This window comes from Equus quagga, chromosome 16 (assembly GCF_021613505.1).
Source record: "Equus quagga isolate Etosha38 chromosome 16, UCLA_HA_Equagga_1.0, whole genome shotgun sequence".
NCBI lineage: Eukaryota > Metazoa > Chordata > Mammalia > Perissodactyla > Equidae > Equus > Equus quagga.
The window spans coordinates 38844599-38866063 of NC_060282.1; the positions used below are offsets into that span (position 1 = coordinate 38844599).

At 39.4% G+C, this 21465-nt stretch overlaps 1 protein-coding gene across 1 annotated transcript in view; it reads left to right on the forward strand.

Moving 5' to 3' along the window:
* LOC124227751 (uncharacterized) overlaps positions 1–15761 on the forward strand; it is a 38775-nt gene extending 23014 nt beyond the window's left edge. Inside the window, exon 3 of the transcript XR_006885536.1 lies at positions 15701–15761. The gene's annotated coding sequence lies outside the window, so the exon portion shown is untranslated. The remainder of the gene's footprint in view (positions 1–15700) is intronic.
* The last annotated feature ends 5704 nt before the right edge of the window (positions 15762–21465 follow it).

Genomic DNA, 21465 nt, shown 5'->3' on the forward strand with positions numbered 1-21465 from the left:
ATATTAAAGTCCCCAACAATTATTATATTATTGTTTATTTCTCATGTTAGCTCTGTTAGTTTTTGCTTTATATGTTTAGGTGCTTCAATGTTGGGCACATAAATATTTACAATTATTATATCTTCTTGATGTATTGACCCTTTTATCATTATATAATGACCTTCTTTGGGTTTTTTTGGTGTGGAAGATTGGCCGTGAGCTAGCATCTGTTACCAATCTTCCTCTTTTTGCTTGAGGAAGATTGTTGCAGAGCTAACATCTGTGCCCATCTTCCTCTATTTTGTATGTGGGACACTGCCACAGCATGGCTTGATGAGTGGGTGTGTAGGTTTGCACCTGGGATCCAAATCCACAGACCTCGGGCTGCAGAAGCAGAGTGCATGAACCTAACCACTACACCAGCTGGCCAGCCCCTGATTTTCTTTCCTTTTCTTTTTTTTTTACCATTTCTAGTTTAAAATCTATTTTGTCTGATATAAGTATAGTTACCCCTACTTTTTTCGGGTTATCCTTTGCTTGAAATGTCTTTGTCCATCCCTTGACTCTCACTCTATGTGGCTATCTTAAGGCTAAAGTGAGTCTCTTGTAGGCGGCATATTGTTGGATCTTGTTTTTTTTTTTATCCATTGAGCCATTCTATGTCTTTTAATTGGAGAATTTAATCTGTTTACATTTGAAGTAATTATTGATAGGTAAGGATGTACTACTGCTATTTTGTTAATTGTTTTCTAGATGTTTTGTAGATTTGTTGTTCCTTATTTCTTATCCTGCTGTCTTTTTTTGTGTTTTGATGTCTTTTGGTATCAGTATGCTTTGACTTCTTTATTACTATAGGATTTTCCCCTGTGGTTACCATGAGGCTTACATAAAATATCTTAAACTTATAACGCTCTCTTTTAAACTGATAATGACTTAACTTCAGTAGAATCTGTAAACTTTACACTTTTACTTCTGCTCACATTTTAGGTTATTGCTGTTACAATTTACATGTTTTTTAATATTGTGTAACTGATAACAGATTATTGTAATTACGGTTATTTTTACTGCATTCATTTTTTTATGAATTATGCACCATTGTTGCCATATTGCAGAATCTAACTATGACTATATATTTACCATCACCAGGGAGATTTACACTACTTTTTCATGTTTTTATGTTGTTAATTAGCATTCTTTTACTTCCACTCAGAGAACTCTCTTCAGCATATCTCATAAGGTAGGTCTGGTGGTAATGAACTCCCTCAGCTTTTATTTGTTTGGGAAAGCACTACCCCTCTTTTGTTTCTGAAGGACAGCTTCACTAGGTATAGGATTCTTGGTTGACAGTTATTTCCTTTCAATATTTTGAATGTGTCATACCATTCTCTCTTGGCCTAAAAAGTTTCTGTTGAGAAATCTGCCACTAGTCTTATGGGGATTCACTTGTATATAACTTCTCTGTTTTCTCTTGCTGCTCTTAAAATTCTTTCTTTGTCTTTGACTTTTGACAATTTAATTATAGTGTGTCTCAGTGTAGCCCCATTTGGGCTAAACCTATTTGGGGTCCTTTGAGCCTCATAGATTTGGTTGTCCATGTTCCCCAGGTTTGGCAAGTTTTCAGCCTATTGCTTTACATACACTTTCTGTCTCTTTCTCTTTCTCTTCTTCTTCTGGAATTCCCATAATGTGAATATTGTTTCTTTTCATTGTGTCCCATAATTCCCAGAGGTTTTCTTCATTCTTTTTTTTTTTTTTTCTCCTCTGACTAGGTAATTTCCAATGTCTTATCCTTCAGGTTGCTAATTCTTTCTTCTGCATGGTTGAGTCTACTTTTAAAACTCTCTATTGAAGTCTTCAGTTCAGTTATTACATTTTTCAACTCTAAGATTTCTGTCTGTTTTTGTGGGGTTTTTTCATGGCTGCTATTTCCCTGTCAAACTTCTTGTTTTGTTCATGCATTATTTTCCAGGAGCTATCCTTAGCCTTGGTTATGTGTTAATCCCCCCGCCTATGTGTAGTGGGGAAACACTCCACTCCCAGTACAGGCTTTGCTCGGAGGGTGAAGAGCTCTGTTCACCTGCCACTCAGTTTGAGCAACGCTGGGCTGCACAACTTCCAGGAGTTGCTGCCAGCCCTTCTGGTCAGATGGGTGGGGCTGTGATTCAACTCCCTGCCTGGGTATGGACAAACCAGGCTCTAGGTCCAGCAAAACTCCTCCTTTGAGGATCCAAATCAGGCAGATCTGCACCTTGCCACGTTCCCTGATCAGAGTTCGCCCCTGATTTGAGTCTGCAGATGAGCAAAGCTGCTTGTTAGGATTACTACTTGGGTGTTGTAGGTATGAACTTCGTTTGCCAAGATCTATGTGCTGGTTGTTGCAAGTCCCTCCCCCCATCTCCATCATAGTCATATTTGCATTATTCAAGCCTCAGAGATTCTCCTGCAATTCCTATGGTGTGAGATCAGAGTAGGGGCTCCTGCAAAGTGACCCACAATGCTGGGAGTGGGGGGAGCAGAATTGTTTGTCTCCCCTGGGTTCTCTTTTCCCACTGGAAGAACTGGAGGCTCAAGGGAGACCTCTCTGCTTGGTGCTGTACTAGCCTGGAGGAAGAGCAATGCAGTCAATGTATAGCTGCTTCTTTTACCCTTCTAATGCAGTCTGTCTTGATCTCAGTGGTGCACAGTGGTGTTTCAGCTTCATCCTCATGTTCTAGGATTCCAGATTCTAGGATTCTAGGATTCAGTGGTGCCTTGTTCCTGAATAGCTGTTAGTTGTTCTTGTAAGGGGGAGCAAAATCAGGAAAAACCTATGTCACCATCTTGGTGATGTCAGAACTGTCTCACAGCTTTTTAAGGTAAAATTTACATGCATTGAAATGCACAGCTCTTAGCTGTACAAGTTTCACAAGTGGCTACACCACCCATGTAACTTGCACTATACAACTTACATCAGTTCTTACACAATATAGAATTTCCATGTTCCCAGAAAGTTCTCTCATGTAACTTCCCAGTCAATTCCCCCAGGCAACCATTGTTCTGATTTTTTTTTAAACTCAGATTTTTTTTGGCCTGTTTTAGAACTGACAAAGATTTTTCTGATCTGTGTCTTATCTCTGAACTCTACTCTCAGTTTTCTAAGACAAGAGCCAGCTTATCTGTTGAGACAATACACCCTCATCTACTGGTAGGTGCTGATGGATAGACTTGTCACCCCTCTTAAGTCAAATATTGGCATTTCACAGAAATCTTTAGAGATATAGACAATAGATCCAAAGGGTCCTGCTTCCAAGGTGAGGACTTGTGGCCAGCTGGGGTGGGAGAGATGTACCAGGGACCCCTCAACTCTTATCCCCTAGGGCCTGTTGTATATGCTGCTAGCCAGGGGAGAATATAGGATTTGTACACTAATACACAGGCACATCTTCTTGAGAAATCTTTGCTCATGCACTCTCTACTTCCTTTCACCATTACCGGGGTTTAGTCTCACTGTTTTAGGCCCATCTGCCTGAGCCAATCTTCCCTGATCCTTTCTTCTGTTTGGCTGTAACACTGCCACTGCCTCTTATTCTGAGGCCTATTCTCACGTGGCTGAAAGCAGCACCAGGCTCCCCTCCCCAAGTTCCAGTTGCCAAATTCTCTGCTGAGCCGTGAGTTTGAATATTGGAGACTACCACCCAAAACAAAGATTTGGATTTTTTTTTCCACAGTTGATATTAAGTTGTCTTCTCTGAGGTAAGACAGCTACCTTTTAATGCAGTTCCTGTTTTGATAGTTAACACTGTGCCTCAACAGAGAGGAAAGAATATTTAGTGAGCATCTATTATGTATCAGGCTCTCAGTCAGCTTCTAGGATAAGTTAGCAGCAAGATGTACCCCAAGTAGCTGGCTTTTGCAAGTCATTCAACAGGACTTTGACCCTTCAGATAAACTAGAGTTTGGCTTAACTAGGGGAGACTTGATAACTTTGCTACCATTATAGTTATAGTATGTTGAGTACCCACTATGGGCCAGGTGCTTCATATACTTTATCTCTACTAGTGCTTTTGAGGGCAGCCATTTTAGAGGAAAAGGAGAAGGGAACAAACATTCCTGTATATCAATTTTACACCTGACATCCCAACCTATGAAGTAAGTGCTATTCCTATCCCCTTTACAGATGGTGAAACTGAAGATTAAATGAGTTCATACAAGTAAGGTCCTTAGAATAGGACCTGCCCCATAGAAAGCACTGCACAAATATTTACTGTTATTATTATTAGGGAACTAATTTATTCAAGGTTTTATAGGTAGGAAGGAGCAAGGAAGGAGTCTTGAGCTGGTGGTCATGTCCCTACCACATTCTTCCAGGGGTGGTTTCTGAGTCCTCAGACCCAGAAGACATGGCCCTAAACTTGGGCTCAGTTCCAGGTATCTGGCAAAGAGTTGGTGGGATCTGGAATCTACATTGGGATAAAAGAGATTTCTGCCAAGATGGATGAGAAGTCTGCTTCTGGATTCTGCTCCCGGGAATGCAATCTGCATTGCTGTCCTCTTTAAAAAGGATATGTTGGTACATCTTCCAGTTGCTCAGAGTTCTAGTCAATTAGATGGCTGTTAAATCACAGATTTATCCACGGCATTGTCCATAGGAAATCAATTAATCTAAATATTTGTTAGGTGCCTATTATGTGTTGAGGTAATTAAACAGATTCTCTGAAATGTGCATACTTCAGCAGGTCTCTTAAATAATTCTCACCATGACCTAGATGCCATGGCTTCCATCTATTTTCCGACTTCATCTTGTTTCCCTCTCTGGTTTGCTCACTATGTTCTGCCACACTAGCTGTCTTCCTATTCCATCGAAACATCAAGATTATGTCCATCTTAGGACCTGTGCAGCTGCTCTTCTCAGCCGGGAATGCTCCTTCCCCAGACCTGTTCGTAGCTGGCTCCTTCCCATTGCTCAGTTCTCACCTCCAAAATCCCCATCCTCAGAGAGGCCTAACTAACCTAGAACCACTCCCATCTCCCCTCTACTTTTTTTTTTTTTAATTACTTTGCCCTATTTGTTTCCCACCTAGTAGTAATCCCAAACTGAAATGATCTTACAATTATTTAGGAAGCTACACAAGGGCCAGAGACTTTGGTCTGCTTATTCAATGCTGTATCCTTGGATCTAGAACAGCGATCTCAGTTAATATTTGTTGCATACCTGATACTTAATAATAATGCATTCCATTTGGACAATGCTTTGCTGCCACTCATAGTCATGTGGTCCTCCCAATAACCAGAGGAGACAGAAAGGGAAACTGAGTCTCAGTTCTGGAGACACTCTAGACATGGTACTGGTTCCCTATTTGCCTTTTAAAATGGTTTCCATCCTTCCCTGCATGCTCAGCCCTAGGCTGGAAGCTGAGGGTTTGACACTTTTTCTTTTTCTTTAATTATTTTATTGAGGTCGTAATGATTTATAACATTCTATAATTTCAGGTGTGCATTATCATATATCAGTTTCTGTATAGACTGCATCATGCTCACCACCAACAGTCTAGTTTTTATCCGACACCATACATTTGTGCCCTTTTACTCGTTTCACCCACCCCCACCCCCTTGACCTTTGGTAGCCATTAATCTGTTCTCCTTATCTATGTGTTTGTTTATCTTCCACACATGAGTGAAATCATACAGTATTTGTCTTTCTCTGTCTGGCTTATTTCATTTAACATAATACCCTCAAGGTCCATCCATGTTGTTGCAAATGGGACAATTTGTCTTTTTTATGGCTGAATAGTATTCCATTGTATACATACCACATCTTCATTATCCATTCATTGGTTGGCAGGCACTTGGGTTGCTTCCGCATCTTGGCTATTGTGAGTAATGCTGCAATGGACATAGAACACTCCCTTTATCCTGAGGAAACTTGCTCTCTGGAGCTTGTGCAGATTTATGCTGCAGCAGGAGAAAAGAAAGGACATTTGAAACAGTGAAGGAAGATTCCTTGCAGAGCTTCCAGTGGGAGGTGTTAAAGCTGCTGCTCCTCTGTAGGTCTTTGAAACGGGAAAAATTTTCTTTTGTCTTTAACAGTTTCTGGAAAAGCTATCCTAAAGTAGAAGGAGGGGGTAAAATGGCCCTTTAATCCTTGATTTCTGTCACTAGTATAAGAAGTATGAGATATCACGTTGGCATTGGGAAGGGGGGTGTGTGTGTGTTTGCGGGTGGAGGTGGGTGCGACAGGGAGGGAACTGCTCCTTGGAGAAGAACTGGATGTGTATGTGCGTGGGGGTCAGGGGACATTTTCTCTCAGAGTGGTAGGTGTCCTGTGTGACAGAATGATGAATATGCCTTGTCTGTGCACATTTTTTATAAGACTTAGTTTTTAAAATCACACACACACACATACACACACAATCAGTGTTGATTATTGCATTTCAAAAGGATTCCTCAAATGACAAAATAATTATTTTAATATCCAAATAACTTTTGATTACATTAGATACTATGTCAGGCACTTTTACATGTGGTCTCTTATTCAAGCCTCACAACCACCCTTAGAGGAGGGGGTTTTCTCTGTACTATTCAGAGAGGAAACTGAAGCTCAGAGAGAGGGTTTAAGACCTTGCCTAAAGTTACACAGTAAGTGACAGAAATAAATTTGGACCTAAATCCAGCGCTTTTTATAAAATGTAATCCTAAATAGGAAATTGTCCTACAACATCAAAAATATGATTCCATTTAATGAAAGATTTATTTATCTTCAATTTTTCAAGACTTTTTCCTCCAATCAACCACTATTTATTGTCCTTGTGTCATATATCCATCTTTCAGGCACATATTCAGTGTCTCAGTTAGCTCTTATATGCCCCCGAGTATGTGATGCTTGCTCAATCATTCTGTTTTGAGGACCCATGTTTAGAAATCTATCCCACTGAAAGAGAAGTAAGGACAATTTGAAGGGATTAAAACAACCTGGCACAATTAATATGTCAATAGCAAGATGAAGTGCAAAGTTGAGTAATTTGGGCCTGTGTGAACAAACAAGTGAAATAATTCAAGCTCCTTACTTTGTGAGCAGTGTGTGTATGTGTGTGTGTGTATGCACACAAGCCTACCTTATGGATTTTTTAAAATTGGCATTAACTGAGTAATCAATCACCAAAATGAATTTCACCTTAATTTATTGGATTATCACAAGAATATTTAGATAGAAAGAAACTGAAGAAGCATAAAATTTCAATGCAGTTCTAGCCAGATAAATCCAGCCTTCGTATTTTTGAGATACAGAAATAGAGGCTGAAAGAGGCTCAGGGTCTCTCAGTAAAGAGAGACCCCAGGTAACAGCCTGAGGCTTCCAGCAGTGATTGCCGTGGAGGACTTTGTTCCCATCCTTGGATTTCTGTTTGCTCCTAAGGAGAGATATTCATTTGTGCCTGATGTGGAAGATTCTTTTCCTCAGGCTCAGTCACATTGTGATCTGGACAGGGATTTAGTTTAATGCCTGAGTGGGCAAATGTGGTGCAAGAGGCTTGACACTGAAATACCTATGTGAAAATCTCCTTACCTGGCATCTCCTTGGCGGCACTCAGATGCATGTGGACATCTCGTCCCAAGGAGTCTGGATGAAGACCAGAAGTCTTGCACGGCAAGTGTGGGTGTTGAATCAACACACCAGGCGATGACTCTCCAGGGACTCTTCTTTGAAGATTATGCAACTCCAGCTAAAAGATGGGCTTTTCTTACCAGCTTTATACACTGGATTGACTTTTTTAGAAACAAATAGCAGTGTTTCTACTCTCTCTCTGAATTTTTATTTCTTTGTTTCTGGCTAAGTAGTGTTTAGGGAAGGGAGAGAGATTTCTATTGGGCATGACAATGTTTTTCCAATTTTAGATTTAATTGGCAAGATACTTTCAGTTTGTGAAATATGAAAGAAGCATAAATCAAGTAAATATAGTATTGTACAATTTTAAAAAAAGCTCTTATTTGTTTTTTAAAATACAAGAGATTCTTCCATTTAATCGTTATTTTTTGCACTTACTTGCCACCAAATTTTTTAATTAATTGAGTTTAAAAGATTGTCAAAACTCTTTCTTAGGATCTCACAGCCTGAGTTATCTGACTGAAGTTTTTACCATTTATTATGTTGCAAGTGGGTTGAGGTTCTTCTTTTCCCTTGGTCTCACAGTTCCAGGGAGAACACTTTATGAAAGTAACATTCCTGGTCTCTCTCTACCCTTCTAGCTCTAGTTTGTGTTTGGATATAGGAGCTGGGCATGTGTAGGTCAGCCCCTTTGGGCTTTACTTTCCTCTTTGCTCAGCAGCCTGCAGTAAGCATGTTCCCTGGTCTGTTCTCCACGTACTACTGGTAGCAGGGCACGTTCCATCCTGTCAAGAAAGCTTTTGGTTTTCTAGTTCTTCCTGTGACCAGGCAAATAAATTTAATTTGGGGGCAAAGTGTGAGTAAGTTCACCGCAGTTACAGATCCAAAGCCACATTCTCTAATCCAGCCTTACCAATAATCAAGATAAAAGTTTTAATCTTCAACTAACTCTTGTGTGTATCTCTCAGTTGGTTTCATACTCAGAAGGGGAGAAAGGAGCTTAGCTCTCTAAAACCTCAACAGGTATGATGTTGTAGAGGCAAATTCTTAGTTAATGTTTTTCTATAACTCATCTTTTTTGGACTGGGAGTAATTTTGTTGTTAATATTTCAAGGTTAGATAGCACTACTATAAACAAATATGAATCATTTAGGATTAAACTTTGTTCTTTATTTTTTGTTTATTTTACTAGTTTTCATTAAAAAAAAAATACATGCCCATTAAATACAATTTGGAAAACAGGAAAAAGTAGAATCAATACTCTTAGAAGACCACCACTCAAAATATACTGACACCAACGTTATAGTATGTTTTCTTTAAGAATATTTTCTATGAATAACCCTTGTAGCTGCCTTAATTATTTTGTGAGGGAAGCTGCTGATATATCATTGATCACTCCAAGGGCAAAATCTTGACTTAACGATTGGTTGTGGTCTGCCTAATTTGTGTCTAACTAGAGAGCTTTTTAACTTAGAACTTCAAGATGACAACAAAGTAATTTGTTGAGAATGATCAAACCCACTCTTTGTAAAGAGAACTTTGTAAAGTTACTTACAAGGTTATATGCAGAAAACCACAAAAAATGAACAATGGCTTCTAACTCCAGTCCCTAGTTCTTCCTCACAAAGAATGGGTGATGACCTTTTCCAGTCTATGCTCACTCTAGCAGTCTGCAAAAGTGCTGGCTGCCTGCTGCCTTACTGTGTGTGTATGAGCATCACCAAGAAGCTCTGTGATGCTTCAACTCTGTCTCCTTTGCTGAGTGCGCTTGCCGACCACTAAGCTCTCCTGATGGGCTATGCTCTCCTTGGGGCTGCAAGCTCTCTGTCCAGTTCTCTGTCAGTTCTCTTGAGCACTGTAACCATAGGAGGACATCTTAAATGACTTTTGGTAGAAAGATTTATTTCCTCTGAAGTTTGAGTTGAAGGATACTCTCATAGGCAGGACATAGACTTCAGGAACACTTTCTGTATTATATCATTTAACATTGTAATCTCCTACAACCCAGCAGCAATTAAGGGGAACTAACGATTAATCATTCAATAATGTGGGATGCATGAGGATAGGGCTTTACATAAAAACACAGGTGTAAATTATGCACTACTTACATCCAATAAAAGACAAGTTTTCCTGAAAAGTATTCCTCAGAAAAGAGAGAGCCTCCATATGTTTGAGTCCTTACAAAATCTATCATATTATAGAAAGCTCTTTCTTAGTTATTTTTGAATAACAGCATATTATTTGGGGAAGACATGTTAATTTAAAACAAAACTTCAGTCAATGCTACTTTTCCATTTTATTGAGGTCACCAGCTGAAATCTTTAAAAGTTATTAAAAAAAGTTAGTACGAAGTCAATAATTCATTCCTGAGTGTGGTGATTAATTTTATTTGTGGACTTGACTAGCTATGAGATGCCCAGATTAGGCACTGTTTCTGGGTGTGTCTGTGAGGGTGTTTCTGGATGAGATTAGCATTTGAATCAGTAGACTCAGCAATGTAGATTGCTCTCCCCAATGTAGGTGAGCATCATGCAATCCATCGAGTAGAGCAAGAAGAGGAGAGAGAAAGAATTGCCCCCCCCGCCCCACCCCCCACACCCAGCCTCTCTCCTTGAGCTGGAACATCTCATCTCCTCTGCTCCTGCCCTCAGACTGGGATTTACGTCACAGGCTTCCCTGGTTCTCAGGCCTTCGTACTCTGACTGGATTACATCATGGCTTTTCCAGGTCTCCAGTTTGCAGTCCCACAGCAGATCATGGTATTTTTCAGCCTCGGTCATCACCTGAGGCAATTCCTTATAATAAATCTCCTTTTATATCCTATTGGTTCTGTTCCTATGGGGAACCCTGACTAATACGTTGAGGTCATGACTGCACAATTGTAAGTGCTGGTTATATTTATAAGTAAGCCTTTTAAAGGTTACTTAAAGCACAAGCAGTTATATTAATGGATATTGCAAATACATACGTATGTGGAAAATTTTAAAAATCAAATATCCTACAACTCAACAATAAAATGACAAATAACCCAGTTGGAAATTGGCAAAGGACCTGAACAGGTATTTCTCCAGGGAATACATACAAATGGTCAATAAGCACATGAAAAGATGCTTGGCATGATTAATCATCAGGGAAACACAAATCAAAGCCACAATGAGATATTCACACCAGTAGGATGGCTAGAATCAAAAAGTCAGATAACAACAAATGTCGGCGAGGATGTGGAGAATTGGAACCTTCGCATGCTGCTAATGGGAATGTAAAACAGTACCACTGCTTGGGAGAACAGTCTGGCAGTTCCTCAAATCATTAAACACAGAGTTTCCATATGACCCAGAAATTCTACTCCTAGGTCCATGACCAAGAGAAATCAAAACATATGTCCACACTGAAACTTGTACACGTTTATAGAGGTGTAATTCATAATAGCCAGAAGGTGGAAACAATCCAAATGTCCATTAACTGATGAATGGATAAACAAGATGTTATATATCCATACAATGGAATATTATACGACCATAAAAAGAAACGAGGTAATGATGCATGCTAGAGCGTGGGTGAGCCTTAAAACTATTACGCTAAGTGAAAGATGCCAGTCACAAAGGACCACGTATTAGATGATTCTATTTATATGAAAGTCCAGAACAGAGAAATCTATAGAATAGAGAGTAAATTAGTGGTTGCTTAGGTCTGGGGGAGGTGGTGGTGATAGCTAAAGGTTATGGATTTCTTTTCAAGGTGATGAAAATGTTCTATATTAGTGAATATACTAAAAAACACTGGATGGCACACTTTTTATTGGGGAGCGGTAGGGTATGAGAATTCTAACTCAACAAAAAGCAAATGAGTAAAAGAAATTCCACATCGTCTATCAATAAAACATACTTATCTACTGAAAAAAAAGTCAACTGTCCTAATATTTTTCGAATTGGCTGTTTATACCTTGTAATAAAATTCCCAGGGCCAAGAGCCAATCTAGAATAAAAAAGTAGCATGTCACAAAGAAGACAAAACAAAACAAAGTAACACAAACATACAAACCTTGTAGGTCACTGTTATCAGATGCTAGGGAACCAACTCATTATTTTGAATACTAATAAATAAAGAGAAAGAATCAAGCATTTATCCCACCTTTCCTATAGATTACACCTTAGGATAATCAAAAGTTGATGAAAGTTTCTCCTTATAGAAGTATTCCAGTTAATAAATGAGGGAGGAATGGTAGATTATGATCATTTTGCATCCCTAATGAGACAGTGGATCCACGCATTGATGATCAATGGCTATAATATCATAAAAAGAAAGACGAAGCATGCTGTGCCTCCTGGCAAAAGTGCTCAGTGCCGTCTAGGAAATAGTCTTGCCATTGAACAAATACAGCATGAATGTGACAAAGCCTCTAGAGCCAACCACTAGATTCTAGAGTAAAGGGAACCAGAGAAGCATGTGATGTGATGCTGTAGGGATGCAGTGAGCAAAAGTCCAGATGTGGGAACTCTAAAGGACACATCAGTGACTATACTGCATGAAAAGGAAAAAAGAGCCAGAGAAAGAGGGACACCTGTAGATTAAGAGAGAATTAAAAAACCTGTCAACTAAATGGAATGTCTGCACTTAGTCTGGATCCTGATTTAAACAACTTTATGAGACAATCAGGGAAATTTAACCACACTACATATTTAATGATGTGAAGGAATTATTAACTTTTTTAGGTGCTGCAATGGTGTCGTCGTTATATTTTAAAAGGAACCTTTATCTTAGGAATACGTGTTGAAATGTTTTTCAATAAAATGATGTGATATCTGAAATTTGCTTAAAAATCATCCAGGTAGGAGGGTATGGGGGAGTATAAACAAAACATTGGCTATGAGTTGCTAATTGTTGAGATTTCTATACACTTCAGTTTATGCTTGAAATTTTCTGTAATAAAAAATTTTTTAAAAAAGAAAAAAGTACTGTGTTGCAAACAATTTAGACAGAAGTGAAGGTGAGATGATCTGGAAAATTGGTAGATATCCCTTTAGAGATGATGAAGACACCAATTTCAAACATGCGCCTAAAAAGTTTGAATAAAATTATGAGGGTGGAAACATGAGAGTGGAAACAAAATTTTCTTATCAATATATTTTCTATACATATGATTTTTGGGTATTTTAAACTAAGTTAATAAATTGAATATTATTAGAAGATATTTAAATATCTCATCTTTATTGCTAAAAGTTAACATATTCCAGTTTTCTGACCCTTGCTCCTAAAAACTCAGTTGTTTTAAAATATTCATTAGGATAATTTGGGATTGTGTAGTAGTCAAAATTGCCTTATATTCGGGCATATGTAATATATGCTATTATGCATTTTCCTTCAGTGCCTTCAATGTTGCAACCTAGCCGTTTCCCCATGGTTTTATGAAGTTGTGATGAATATAATTTTAATGACTGCATAATACAGTGGATATACTAGAGTTTATTGTTATTATTTATTGTTAGATATTTGATTGTACCTTGCTTTTCACTATTATAATTAATGTTGAGATAAAGTATTTTTGTATGAAAGCAATTTCTGTCATCATATTATTTCCTTACAATAGAGTTCCTGAGGTAGAATTAGAAGACAAAGGATACGAGTATTTTAAGATTTTTGATGCTTGCTTCTCAATTGTTTTTTGACAAGATTTTCTTTTTTTTTTTTTTAAACCAAATAACACTTTTACCCTCAAAACATTAAAGGGCCAATTTCACCATCAGCACTAAGAAGTTTTATTTATTTATTTCATTTTGCCTATTGAAATAGATGAAAAAGTATATCTCATTGCTTTTTCAATGTATCTGATTACTTAATAAGGTAGAATATCCCCTTGTTTGTTTTATTCCAATTTTGTTAATTGTCATTTGGTATCATTTACCTATTTACCTACTGGTGAATGTAGTGTTTTTTGTTTTTATCTTTTTCTTTTTTTTGCTGAGGAAGATTAGCCCTGAGCTAACATCTGTTGCCAATCTTCCTCTTTTTGCTTGAGGAGAATTGTCACTGAGCTAACATCTGTGCCAGTCTTCCTCTACTTTATGTGGGATGCCACCACAGTTGGCCTGATGAGCAGTGCTAGATCCACACCTGGGATCCGAAACTGTGAACCCCAAGCCACTGAAGTGGAGCGCATGAACTTAACCACTATGTCACTGGGCCAGCCCCAATCTTCCTCTTTTTTTGCTTGAGGAAGATTAGTCCTGAGCTAACATCTGTGCCAGTCTTCCTCCACTTTATATGTGGGTCACCACCACAGCATGGTTGACAAGTGGTGTAGGTCCATGCCTAGGATATGAACCTGTGAACTCAGGCTGCCAAAGTGGAGTGCATGGAACTTAACTACTACACCATGGAGCTCACTCAAATGTAGTGTTTTTCTTACTGATAGGCATAGATATTCTACCCCATAAAGATAAATATGAATTATTTATAAAAATAAATATTTAACTAATATTAATTAAGCATCTACTACTAGGCTAAGCTCAGGAGATACAGTGATGAAAAAAGTGATCATGGTCTCTGCTCTCATGGAGCTTATATTTATGAGGGAGACAAATATTAAATAATTTTATATATCCATGTAATTAATTTTGGTAAGTGCTATGAAGAAAAAGTACAGAATGCAATGAGAAAGCATAACATAATAAAATAATTTAGATAAGGAATTAGGAAAAGCTCTCTCAGTGAGAAAGTAACAGTAAAGGTGAGTCCTGAAGGATGAGGAGGAGTTAGGCCATACATAGGGGAAAGCGTTACAGACAGAGGGAACCATATGTGCAAATGTCCTGAGGCAGGAAAGAGCTTAGAGTATTAAAGTCACTGAAGGAAAAATGGTATGACTGGAACACAAACAGCAATGGAGATGATGAAAGAGATTGTGCTGGAGAGGTGGGTAGAGTCCTTGTCACACAGGGCCTTTTAGGCTATGTTAGAGAGTTTGGATTAAGTGAAAGGCAGGATAACAGTAATTTAAGAGCCTAGGTTTTGGGGTTAGACTGACAGAGTTCAAATCCTAATTCTACTTCATTCTAGTTCCATTATTTTGAGCAAATTATTTAATGTCTCTAAGCCTCAATTTCCTTATCTGTAAAACAGGATGGTAATTACAGCATTGTGAAAATTAATTGAGATAACTTATGTAGGGTTCTTTGCACAGTGCCTGATACATTGGCTATTATTAAGTGCAATGGGAAGCTATTGAAATGTTTTGTGTAGAATAATGACACAATTCCATTTATTATGTTTTTAAATGATCCCTGATTGCCACACAGAGGGCTCAGTAAGATTAGCTAGAAGACAAGGGGTGGACCAGGATGGTGACAGTGGGAGGCTGGATGAAATATTGTAAAAGAGGAATTTGGAGGTATTTGTGATAAATTGGACAAGAGTGGTAAGGGAAGAGGCAGGAGTCAAGGATGACTCCTAGGTTTCAGGACCTCCTGTGTGAACTATTATGCAGATGGGAGTGACTGAGATTTACTGAGAGAGGAACACTGGATGAAGGGACAATTTGGGAGTGTGATGTTTTGGACGTGTTAAGTTATAGATTTCTGAGACATCCAAGCAGAGATTTGTGTGTGCTGGGTACTGGATATACAGGTGTAGAGCACAAGAGAGGTCTGAGCTGGAGATGCCAATTTAGGAGTCACCAGGATATAGATGATATTTCAAATCATGAAAATGGATTAGGTCACCTAGGGAGAAGGAAAGCTCAAAAAGAAGACAGGGCTTAGAGTCATGCCTTAAGGAACCCTGACTTCTAGAGGTCAAGAAAAGAGAAATGGCTGACAGAGGAGGGTGAGATGGAGAAGGAGGAGAAAGCCCAGGAGAGGATGACATCATGGAAGTCAAGGGAATAGAGTTTCAAGAACCAGGGAGTGCTCAACTGGGTGGAATGCTTCGGCAGTTTTCCTGGCACAGCCCCAGGCACTTCCTTGGAAGAGCAAAATCATCCTGTGAGTTGAAGGGTGAGTGGAGTAAGGAAGAGGAGAGCACATGTGAAGTCAATCCTTTTGAGAAGGCCTAGGGTTGACCCTTTGTCCTCTTTACTGCCCATTCTTTCCCAGCTTGCCTATTAATGATTTATTTGACTCACAGCAGTTTCACATTTCTGTGTAGAGATCAGCCCTACTTTGAAAAGCTGAGGATTTCAGACAACTGAGAAGCTCTCACGGAACACATAAAGCTGCCCTGCCCTCCCCAGCTGCCTCCATCCCAGGCCGCAGGGGCCTCCGTCATCCCGAGGGAGCCAGCATGGAATGAGGCTGCCATAAGGGAGCAGGTGGGCACAGCCCACACATCCCAGCAGTGACCAGATCTGGCCTGTGAGCTACCTGGGAATGGAATTTCAGCCTGGGAACCCCTGCTGCTCCTGCTGAGAAGGCATGATAGGCGGAGGCAGGCATGACGTGCAACGGAGGGCCTGGCCAAGCCTCCCCAACCACGCTCTCTCCTCTCTTTTTCTCTCCTTTTCTCCTCTCTCTCGCAAACCTATGTAATCTCTAAGCATATTTCTGTAAAGCCATTGATTAACTGAAAATGTGAAGTAACGCTGTTTGAATGGGGTAGGAGAGGAAGCTTAGAGAAGAGCCATAGTTAATAAAAGCTTACAGAGAATAATAAAAGCATAGGGGCTTTATTTACGTATTATCTCACCTAATCCTCACAATAATCCTATGATGTAGGGATCATTATCCCCATTTTACAAATAAATAAACAGAAGCTTAGGGAGTTACGAAGCTTTCCTAAAATCACATGGTGATAAAATGGTGGAGCTGAGGATTCTATTCTAGGTTTCTCTCTTGGAGTCCAAACTTTCCATGATCATGCTACACCCTCTCATGACAACGAGGTCGAGAGAAAAATGTTCCATCTATTTGTAACTAGCATACATTGGAGCCTGTGTTTGAATCAGCTACACATTAGAGGGTTATAAAACACTTTTATCCCCTGTGTTCTCTTTACAATGCATTTTTTTGAATACTGAAGGAAGACCGTGTCATGTTTAAGGTCTTTGGATCCTAGGAAGCCTTTCCGGGGGTTGGTTTTATGCATTTGTGTAGTTTCCCTCTTCTTGGGTCTACTTCCTGTGTACTTTGCTACTGTGCAGAAAGGTTAAGTCACTGCTTAGTGAATGATAATGTAATCTTTCACTCATAATACACATTTCTTAGTGCTTTTTATGAGAATTGGCAGTGTTTGGTTAAATCACATAAAACATTTTAGAAAAAGAGAGAGGAGACTTTATGGAGCACTGGGTTTGTGCCATACCTGTCCAACTTTTTCCTACCTCGTTTTCTTTTCTTTTTTTGGACTTGTTTTCCGTTGCACCTCTACATTCATTTCTTTATGTTAATTGAGGTAACTGATTTATAACATTGTGTAGATTTTAGGTGTACATCATTGTATTTTGCCTTTCATATAGACTACATCATGTTCACCACCAAAAGTCCAGCTTCCGTCTGTCACCATACATATGTGCCCTTTTACTCCTTTCACCCTTTCCCCACCTCCTTCCCCTCTGATAACCACCAAACTATTCTCTGTATTTATGTGTTTGTTTGTTTATCTTCCACATATGAGTGAAGTCATGTATTTGTCTTTCTCCATATGACTTACTTCACGTAGCACAATACCCTCTAGGTCCATCCATGTTGTTGCATGTGGCAAGATTTCATAATTTTTTATGGCCAAGTAGTATTCCATATATATATATATATACCACTTCTCTTTTCATCCATTCATCCATTTATGGGCACTTAGATTGTTTCCAATTCTTGGTTATTGTGAATAATGCTGTAGTAAATATAGGGGTGCATATATCTTTTTGAATTAGTGTTTTTGTGTTCTTTGGATAAATACCAAGCAGTGGAATAGCCAGACCACATGGTATTTCTATTTTCAATTTTTTGAGCTCTCCATATTGTTTTCCACAGTGGCTGTTCCAATTTACATTCCCACCAGCAGTGTATAAGTGTTCCCTTTTCTATACAGCTTTGTCAACACTTGTTATTTCTTGTCTTTTTAATAATAGCCATTCTGACAGGCATGAGGTGATATCTCATCGTGGTTTTAATTTGCATTTAGTGATGTTGGACATTTTTTCGTGTGCCTTTTGGCCATCTGTATATCTTCTCTGGAGAAAGTCTGTTCAGATATTTGCAGGAGAGGGGAGCCCTTTCTAAACACAGGTCATATACCAAAGGCAATTACTATTTTTTAATCTGCAAAAGATCCACTTGTCATGGTGAGATTCCCATGCCTCTCTCCAACACCATGATCCCAGGATGGTCGTATTTTGTGGCCCATCAAGCCTTTTCTGAAAACAGTAGCCAAAACCAGTTCTTTCCTACATAAACTTGCCACAGTATTCCCTGGCTGAAACCAACCGTGATACCTTGGCTTCAGCTGATTTGACCAGAGATTGGTGTCCCAGCCAAATCGTGTGTAAGCTGGATACGTGGGATGTTAACTGCCTTGGACAGAGTTTGCTGTGAAACTCTGCCTGGCTGGCAGAGTCTGTTGGATAGGGATAAACCGATTATGAGTTCACACAAAGAAGAGTGGTCAGTTGGGCTCTGTGTTGTTCTAGTTCTCCACCAGGCCTGGCATATGGCCACAGCTTGTAAGTCCAGGGACCCAAAATATAGGCAGGGACATGAAGGATGCCCTACATCCTTCTGATGGACCCCATTCCCACAAGCCAACCTGACAATCTGAGTGCTTCTTCTTCCAGCAAACTTGAAGAATGTCTTTAACATCAATCCTCAGAAATAATTTAATCAAGTCCCTTCCTAAAGATAAGTAAGACCAAGACCCAGAAGACAAAATGACCACATAGTAGTTAATTAGTAGCACTTGTGAGAGAGGAGCTCATGTTTCCTATGTAGTACTTCAAGCTACAATGCTGCTGTATGTTTTGATACTCTGTGGTGATCATATAAGCATCCTTTAAAAGTGAGAAATTAATATTTACCTTTATATTCATTCATCCAGTGTACATTTATTTAATACCTGCTAGGTGGCTAGAACTGAGCTAGGAATTGAGGAGTGAGAAAGAGAAAATATAGGGCTCACCCTCTAGCCATTTATGCTCTAACTGAGGAACCACATACATTAAACTATTATAGTTAAGTGATAATGTGAGTCTATAGAATGACAAAGTGAGAGCTGTATTTACTACAAGGGATAAAAAGACATTTCTTTTTGTTGTTGTTGTTTTCTGTTTTATAATTTTTAATTAAAACTATTTTATTTAAAAACTTTTTAAATTTTTTGCTTTTTGGGGGTTAACAGTGGTTGACTGATGAAGCATGGAGAAGGATTGTGAAGTTACCACACTCAGCGGAAAGAATGGCTGATGGGATGGATTGGTAACGCCTGCTCAGCAGGTACTGGGAGCACATGTACTGTGTTGTCAGGTTTCTTGTGAAGGCGGATCAGTTTTACTTAAATGTGGTCACACAACATTACTGATGCAAGAAACAACCTGAGCAAAGACTTGAGAATGAGTGTGTGTGTTTGAAGGGTTGTGGGAAGACTGGCCTAAGCGAATCAAGAATGGGGGCAGATAATAGAATGACAAGTCAAAGTGTTTGATTTTACCCTGTGATAAGACCAGTGTTTGTGAAACCATGTGAAATGAAGTCACCAACTGAACTCCACAATTCATTAGGGACAGGGTGTGTTGGCAGGGTAAAGTCAGGGGTGGGGATCGAGTAGGGCAGGGCAGGTGAGATTCTGGCTGCCCCTCATCCTCCCTTACTTCCACAGCACAACACTAGTTTATCCATTTTTTTTTTTTTTAGGAAGATTAGCCCTGAGCTAACATCAGCCGCCAGTCCTCCTCTTTTTTGCTGAGGAAGATTGGCCCTGAGAGAACATCCACGCCCATCTTCCTCTACTTTATATGTGGGATGCCTGCCACAGCATGGCTTGATAAGTGATGCATAGGTCCACACCCGGGATCTGAACTGGCAAACCAGGGCCACTGAGACGGAGCATGCAAACTTAACTGCTATGTCCCCAGGCTGGCCCCTGGTTTATCCATTTTTTATATTGGGATTTTGTGTAAGAAAATTTTTGCCTGAAAGAAATTGTTTCTTGCTTTAATAAAACAAGCTTGAAAAATCACTGCTATAAGCAAGGAGGGTCTCTGGAGGTTTTTTGCCCTGTGAATTTGATGCTTTAGGAAGATCAATGGGGTACTAGTTTGTAGACTGGATGCTAGAGGGGTATTAGAGTACCGTTGCATTTTTCAGTGTGAGGAGACAAAGGTCTGAATTAGGATTAGGGCAGTTGTACCAGTGCAATAGACAATTAAGAAGAACTATTTCAGAGGCAAAGCCAGGGAGGAAAAAGTAGTCTGCATCCAAGGAAATGATACATAAAATGAAATTGTGTTAATCTCGTTAATTTGGACTCTATCACATTAATTTATCTTCTAGACTATAAATTTTATGAGGGCAGGGATTATGTCTGTCTTGTCTCAGGATGGTGCCTGGAACATAGTAGGTGTTTAATAAATTTCTATTCCCTAATTTAAAAAAAAAATCATATGTAAACATTAGGATGATTTCTACTGCAAATAGGAGAACTCTTGACCTCAAATTGGCTTAAACAATAAGGATGTTTATTAGACCAGGTCAGAGGTAGAGTAGGTTCCAGGCTCAGTGCAATCAGCAGCCGACTGATGTCCTTAAGGACCCAGGTTTTTTCCCTCTCTCCGTTCAGCACCCTTGGCATTAGCTTCATCTTAAGACCAATGCTCCTCATGCTGTAGGATGGCTGCCTGTAGTGATCAAGCCACATACTTCCCAGTTTAAGGACAGCAGAAGGGAAAGAGGAACTTTCTCCCAAACATAGACAGTAAATCCTTAGTTCCTATCCCCCTTCTCACTTAGTAATCACCAGAAGAATGCCTTATATTGATTGGCTTTGAGCTCGATCCTGTCTAACTCTGGGGCTGGTGCTAGGATCACTTCCTCTGAGTTCTAGGGGAGGGACATGAACAAAATTGGAGTCTACTAAAAAGAAATAAGGGAGAATGGGTACTGAACTGAGTACACTTGTTACTCAATGTGTGGTTTGAGGACTAGCAGCCTCAGCATCTGGGAACTTGTTAGAAATGTAAAATCTTAGGGCTCACCTCAGGTCCACTGAACCCAGCATCTATATTTTAACAAAACTCCCCAGGTGATTCATATGCAAGTAACATTTGAGAAGTATTGCCCCATACCATACACTTTAATCCCTTCTAGAGCATTCGCCCGGCATATAGGGTAGACGAACTTCTACGTGTTCTTCAAACCCAGGTGTGAAGAATTAACTTCAGTGCTGTCACTGCCGAGCTCCCACGGCATTTTGTTCTTACCTCTATCATATATCTTCATCCCATTGTATTATAATTAGTTGTTTAAATTATCTTAGAATCCCCAGCACCTCGCTTAGTACTTGGTACTAAAAGGTACTGAATGAGTTCCCATCCATTTATTTATTTGTTTAACAGATTTGTATTGAACACCTACAACACCTGGCACTATTCTGGGGAAACAACAATGAACAAAACAAAGTCCCTTACTTCATGGAACTTAAGTTCGAGTTAGAAGAGAGAGGTATTTTAAAATATATTGTTTGTTACATATACTTGTAGAGTAAATTAATTAACAAATATTATTGAGCACTACCATGTGTTGTCTGTTGGTTGTCATACTATGCACGCTGCTGTGATGCTGAAAGCTATCCCACTGGTATTTCAAATACCAGCAGGGTTACCCATGGTGGACAGGTTTCAGAGGAGCTTCCAGAAGAGACAGACTAGGAAGAAGGACCTGGCCACCTATTTCCAAAAACATTGGCTATGAAAATCCTATGAATAGTAGGGC